Source organism: Centropristis striata, chromosome 3 (genome assembly GCF_030273125.1).
Source record: "Centropristis striata isolate RG_2023a ecotype Rhode Island chromosome 3, C.striata_1.0, whole genome shotgun sequence".
NCBI classification, from domain to species: Eukaryota; Metazoa; Chordata; class Actinopteri; order Perciformes; family Serranidae; genus Centropristis; species Centropristis striata.
The window spans coordinates 30,881,520-30,889,144 of NC_081519.1; positions in this window are offsets into that span (position 1 = coordinate 30,881,520).

Genomic DNA, 7,625 nt, shown 5'->3' on the forward strand with positions numbered 1-7,625 from the left:
CAGTGATTGAGTGTTACCACACACCCTCTATTATTGTCATAAGTGTTTTTGACTACTTTTGAACTTGGTGTAGCCTACAAACAATCATATCATAGCATGATAAACTGCAATAATTAAATGCTTTACAAACCGTAGGCAATTCATTCCTTGGGCAGGTGTAGAGATGCTGCTCTCACACAATATGAATATTAGAATAGACAGGCAGACATCAGGCTTAAATAAGTGAATATTGAAGAACACTGCGCTCTTATTATGAAATAAAACCTGCTCAGCCTGCTGCCCTCTGGGAGGAGGTACAGAAGCCTTAAATGCAGAACTAGCAGGCTGAAAAACAGCTTCTTTCCCTGGGCTGTCACAACTCTCAACACTCAGAACTCTCAACACCCACACAGGATAAATTAATTAAATGGTGCAATAAAACTGACATGTGCAATACAATTGATATGTGCAAAACATTCAATCTACCTCATCTATACATTATAGCATTTTCAGTAGCCATTTATTTATTTTTATACTTATTTATTACATCACATGTCCTTGTTCTTGTTTTTGTCCTTGTTTAGCTTGGTATTTTTAAATGTTTTTACTCATGTTGTTTTGTGTTATGATTGTCATAACTATGCACATTATGCAGTGGCACTTTCAATTTTGTTGTATAGTTGATTATATAATGACAATAAAGGCTATTTGATTTGATTTGATTTGAAAAGCAATTGGTGGCGAATTGAAATTTTGAGCAGCACTCACTTGATTGGCTGAGGGCTGACCATGTGTCTCGGACATTTGGGTCGGGACTTTGCACGGGCCTAGATCATGGCTGTGCCTGCTGCTGTGGTCCTGGTTGCTATTCACTATTACTACTATTATCATTTTTAGTCACATTTTTTATTACCTTTACTGCTATTATCCTTTCATTATACTCACTGCTAATATTACTATGATTAAGAGTCATGTTTATATATTATGCTATTACTGACACCTATGCTGTTTGATTAAGTTATATGTGTTATTATCATAAGTCGTATTTCTTTTATAATTACAGATACTACAGCTCTTGTTTTAATTCTTTATTATCACCACACATGAACACCAATGCATGCTCACCAGCTGTTGCACAGTCCTCTGCATCAGCAAATATTTGTTCAAGAACAAGGAAAAATACCAATATGACTCATATTACCAACAAAATGTGCTGATTAAATGAAATTCACCCCATTTTCTGAATCTGTCCAAGCATCTACTGTAATCACAAACACATTATCAACCAAAGAGCATGTGTTAAAGTATTATTTTAATCCTATCCAAGTATTCGCACAGTTGAGTGAGATTTAAGTTGCTTTGTTTGAGAAGAGACAAGGAGACACATGGCAATGATCTGCACTGTAACAATGAGTGCATTTTTCTAGTTGTAAGCCTGTTTTTTGCTAGCCAAAATTAAAATTCACATCAACTGTGTGAATTCCAGATGCAGTTTGCTAACCCTGCTAGCTATCTACCTATGATGTTAGCTGGTAATTTAGTTTACTATGCTACACAATAGCTCCTCCCCAGCACCATCCCAATGCAGGCATGTTCACTTTTGGTACAATTTTTTAACAAGCTGAAATCAAAGATTCAAAGATTTTGCTATTTTCCCCACACGTTTTGTTTCAAATCTGTGTTGGTGAGCATTTTTCCTTTGCTGAGATAATCCATCCACCTGACAGGTGTGGCATATCAAGATGCTAATTTGACAGCATGATAATTGCACAGGTGCTGCACGGGTAACACCTCTCGTGGACATTTCTGCAGTTAGCATGCTCTCTTAATACTACCTATACATCAGAAGACTTTGAAAAGAATTGGAAAAGACTCCTGGAAAACTATCAGCTCACATCTAAAGACAAGTGTTTAAAGTTTTTAGTCCCAGACTGAGATTTTAGTCAGACTGTCAATCTTTCAGGGTCACTGTTTACAAGACTACAACTAGATTCTTTTAGCATTTTTTTCCTACCATGCAGTTTTCCCCCATCAAGCTCTTTGTAAAAACTTTCAAATGGAGGAGAAGCAGCTTTTGGCTCCAGCTGCTCTAGTGTGTGCAGTGGTTTGTGTTGAAAAAAAAAAGAAGAGAAGACGCCACAAAATGCCCCTCACAAAGCTGAAAAAGGGTTTGTTTTTCTGACACAAAAAGTTGACTATTTTACAGTAAAAATAGATATAAGGTAGAATAAAGAAAAGGAACATTTAGAAATGAATTCATGATATACATTTATGTCCTATTTAATTATAATTTATTTAATTGAATAATTATATGTATCAGCTTTATCAACTTTCATTTAGTTAATCATACATTAATCATCCATTATTTATTACTTATTCATGTAGGCTATATAATTATTTATACATTTTAACTGGGTCTCCTTACTGAAACAGCCCCCAAAAATCTAAATATATGACATCACTATATTTTTATTGAGGACTGAGCTTACTAACATTATTGTGATGCTCCTTTTTCCTGGTGAAGTGGTTTTACTGGCCGGTCTGGAACCGGGGACCTTTCCCCCGCTCATCTATTAGTTGGTGATTGTGTTACGTCACTGAGACTTGAGATAATATCAAACACGTTTGATATGATCCAAACCCAAGACTAGGAAAAGACTGATATGAAACAGAGCAGATTACTACCTTAAACTAACCATGGAGATGACGGGAGCGCCGTGACTCCAGTAAAACTCCTAGATTTACTAAAGACTTTCAGTTTGTAGTCTGGGACTTGGAACATCTTTTGGTGTAAGCCCAGCATAAAAGTAGCTACATGGTACATTGTCAATTATAAGGTAGACATAAGCTGGCAGCTTTAAAATACATTAACTTATAGTTTTTACAAGATTTTAGTGGTGTTCTGCAGGTGTGCAATTTCATAGAGTTTTCTAGCAACATGTGTAATATAATTTATGCAGTATGGTGGTTGAGGAAGTACTCAGACACTTTAATTAAGTAAAAAAAGAAACAACACAGAGTAGAAGTGATCCGTTATGCAATAAAAGTCCTGAATTCAAAATATAAATCAAGTAAAAGTATATAGCTATTATAACCAAAATGTGGCACACTTAATGTATCAAAACTAAAAGTACTCATTATGCAGAATGGTTCCGTAACACAGACAAACTTTCTACACAGTGTGTGAGGAACACAGGTTAAAGGGGCCCAGCAGCTTATTTTTAGTCCTGGAGGCCCCTGAAAATGAATCTGGCCTCCATAAACTTCAGGAGTAGAAATTGGTCATTAATGCTTGTGAGGAGAAATGTCAAGTTTTAAGAAAACTTTAAATTTTTTGTTGAAAATAGGGAGATTAAATATTGCCTCGTGTTGCTTACGTATATGGGATTCAAACCCGAGTGTGTATTATTGCAGAGTAATGTTCTGAGCCACATCTCCAGCAAAGTTGGAGGGTTTCTGCACACCAGGCACAGGGTGTCAAGAGACCAGCAGCCTGCAGAGACTGCTCCAGCTGCAGGGACGATCAGGTACAGGGGCTGTGATGGTCCCTATCTAATGTTGATGTGCTGATGTGGTTGACCAGTTATTGTTTTTCCTATGTGTCCTTGAAGGTACATCAGCAGAGTGCGGATTTGGAGCACCTGGTTCAGGCGCTCCTAAAAGGATAAAAACTCTCCCTCTCTCTCTGGGCTGCATCCTGCCAGCAGCACATTCTCTTTGTTTGGTTTCTGCTTTGTTTTCACTTTACAACATTTACACTTCATATTGCTCACAAATCCACATTTACATTACTGATGTTACTGACTTACACACTTCACATTTGTACTTATCGCCTCGGTTGTTTAACTTAATTTAATAAATTCATTAATTTCTAGACATCCTTTGTGTCCTGTTTCGTATTTGTCGTACCTAGGAGCCGGGTTATGACAAATTGGGGGCTCGTCTGGGATTTGAACCCGGGATCATACCCCAAGACTATTGCTGTGTTCCAATACCCATACTTCCATGAGTACACTTAAACTCAGTACACTATCCGCACTTACTAAGTACGGAGATTTCGGCAGGTGAGTGTTGTTCCAAATCTAATACTCCGTGGTGCACTTACCGGAAATTACGCTCGCGACAGCCGCCGCGGCTCGTCACCCGCGAAAAACTTCCCTCTTTGAACGGCGAAAAAAATACCCTTTTTGTTGTTAATCTTTACTTCTACAATCCAGCAATATGGCTCCGTTAACACAGCAAATGTGGAGAATGCGCCGCCGTCGTCAGCAACGTTACCTACTCCTCCTGTTGACAGACAATGCTCCGGTAGGTGTGATTTAAACCTACATAATTACACTTTTACAGTAAATTAAGATGGTTATCTTCATTTTACACACTATATATTGTTCTAGTTGGGTCCAGAAATTGATAGATTGGTTACAGTGGTAGAATAAATGAGTTAAGGTTTCTGGTTCCATATTGCAAAAACTGCATTTGTTTTTAATATTTAGAAATGTCATTTAAGTTATAGTTATCTCTACTTTAAAGTTCTTACCATGTGGAGCCTTCATTCTTGAATTAAAAATGCAAATATTTTACATACCCAGGTCACTTTGTGAAAATACATAACAGATCACTTCAAAGAGGCTTTGATTGTCATTGTATAATGTGCATAATTACCTATCTTTCTTAAAAAACAATGTCAATACTAAAATATGTAATAGGCAACATTAGCAGTATTTACTGTACACAATAGTTCCAATAGTAGCCTAATAGAAGTGCAATGCAAAAGACAACACATCAACTTAGAGAGAACTGATTTTTATTAAATACAAATAATAATTAAATAACAAACTTCAATAATAAACATATAATAATTCATGAATTAATGTCCACTTTCTCTTACAGCCTCCCAACCCCAGGCGGTATGCTCAGCTGAATGCTACAGTGCCGATCCTCAGGCTGTATTTTGATGGCCAGAGTGACCTGCGGGTAGACTTCCGCTTGTCCAGGGGATCCTTCCATGCCCTTATGGAAGCTATGGGGGGCAACGCAGACCACGGCTGGGATCAGGAGATTGCCTGCCTGGTCTTCCTGTTCTGGTTGGCCAGTGGTACATCCTACCGTGTGGTCTCACGGGCCTTTGACATGCCGAGGACATCAGTCCACCGTGCCGTCCACACCACCAGCGCCAAAATTGCCTCGCTGTGTGCGCAAACGGTCCGTCATCCAACAGAGGAGGAGTTGGCGACTGTGGGTGCAGGATTTGCGCGCATGGCAGGGTCGGCGGCCTTCAACCGGGTGGTGGGCAGCATTGACAGCTGCCATGTGAGGGTAAAGCCCCCTTCCCAAGATTCCGACTGCTACCTGAACCGGAAGTCAGGCGGTGGTTGACCACACGGCAAAATTCATTGATGTGTGTGTGGGCTACCCTGGGTCAGTTCATGACTCACGTGTACTTAAAAACAGCCCCCTGTATCTAGAGAAGCAGTACCCTCCACCAGGGTACTGCCTCATTGGTGATGGTGGGTACCCCTGCCTCTGCTACCCCATGACCCTGATGACCCCCTACCGTCAGCCTCTCAGGAGCCCGCTGCAGGCAGCCTTCAACAGCTGGCTGACAAAGGCCCGAGTGGTGGTGGAGCGGGCCTTCGGGATCTTGAAGACAAGATGGAGGGCCATATTTTTTAAGGTGCTGGAGGTGGACGTCCTGTCCGTCCCGGAGGTCATCCTCTGCTGCACCATCCTCCACAACATCTGCCTGAGCCGGGGAGACGTGCTGGACCCTGAGGACGGTGAGGATGGCGAGGCTGGAGCAGCAGAGGAAGAGGATCCAGGACGGGAGGCAGCACCCCCAGGCACCGTCTCTGGAGCTGAGGAGCGAAACAGATTGCCAGCGTTATGTTATGCACCTTACCATGATTACATTTAATTAAATAATTTGGCCAATTTCAACACCTGTGTATGAACATTGATTTATTTATTTAACATAAAACATTCATTATTTAACATATAAAACATTCACAACAAGAACATAACTTAAATTATTTACATTTACATTATTAACACCTGAACAGTAAAAACAACGAAACAGATCAATATTAAAAAAAGTTCATTTTCTTGCCAGCCTCTCCAGGATGGCCAAGAAGCGCTCCTCCCTGGCTGCAGCTTCCTGGTCCCTCCTCTCATCCCTGGCTCTCACCTCCTCTCTCCACCTTTCCTCCCTGGCCATTGCCTCCTGGTGGCACCTTTCCTGCCTCTCAACCATTTCTCTGTACCTCCTCTCTTCAGGTGGTGTCACAGACGGCCTGTCCCCAATTGCCTCGTGCATCAATTCAAACCACTTCCAGGACGCGGCAGTGGTCTCACCCCCCTCTGTGCTCACACCAGTCGGGGGGTTCTTAAGATCTTATGTAGTAAGAACAACAAAACATACAGCCGTAACACCGTTGAAAAGCTCATAGTTCTGAAACCCTATGTTGTAGAAATATCTTAAATATCTTCAATAATATATTACATCAGTGCCCACAGAGCTAAAAAATAGTTTTGGTTATGATCAATTTCCTGAAGAAAAAAAAGGTTATTCATACTTTTGTATTTTTCAGTTCAACTGCTATGTAGAAATGACTGCTCAGAGAATCTTTAAAGCCAACAAGGACGTAAGGCATGATGTGGAAAAAGACAAACCTTGTATTTCTGTTTGAGGTTTTCCCACTTTTTCTTCAAGAATGCGGTGGTGACCCTCCCCATCAGTCCTCTCTCTTCTAGGAACACTCTGGTTAACATGTAATAGAGGCACATAAACACAATAGTATTAGTACAACACATCGGTCTACAGACTGAGCAAATAACAAGCGATTTTCATTTGATAAATATACTGCTAGACTATCAATAGGTATAGATACACTCTGTACGTTTGCATCAAGCATAATCACAATAAAATCGTAACGTGGGGCCTCTGATGATTCACACTGCTAAAAAATAAAATAGATCAATGCTGAAGTGTGTGTGTGTGCATACACTGCAAAAACCAACTGACAAAAAATAAGAAATAAATAAATAACTAGAATTTAGCAAAGAAATGCTTGAAACAAGTCAAATTATCTGCCAGTGCAGTAAGTAAATGTTTCTTTGTAAGAATTCTTTAAATAAGTAAAAATATCTAGAAACTGGAAAAAACAACGATGTCTTGAAATAAATACAAATATACTTATTTTCAGCAATTGTGGCTTGAAAAGCCAGACTGTAGTAACATTAAAATAAGCCGGAAATACTTGGAAAAAAAAAAACTCACCATATTCAACAGATGAAAAGATTGAAAAGCATGAAAAAGCTCACAATGTCAATCCTAAAAAGAACTCTTTCAACAATAAAATAATTAAATAAGCACATAAAGCTATGGTCAGTAGGTAAATTATACTCAAAACAATATAATTAAGATACTATTGCTGGATATAAGAAGAAAATACTTGTTAAGCTTCATGATTTTTGCAGTGTATTGGTAGGTGGAATCGTCACACCAATTTCTCTGTGGAAAATGGATCTCAGTGGATGTTTTCCTGAGCTGTAGCTGTTGAATGAAACAGTTGTTTTGGCGTGATAGCAGACTGAGCTTTTTTTTGCACTTACTTGTATCCAGCAGCGTTGGTGGGTCTCCCACCACT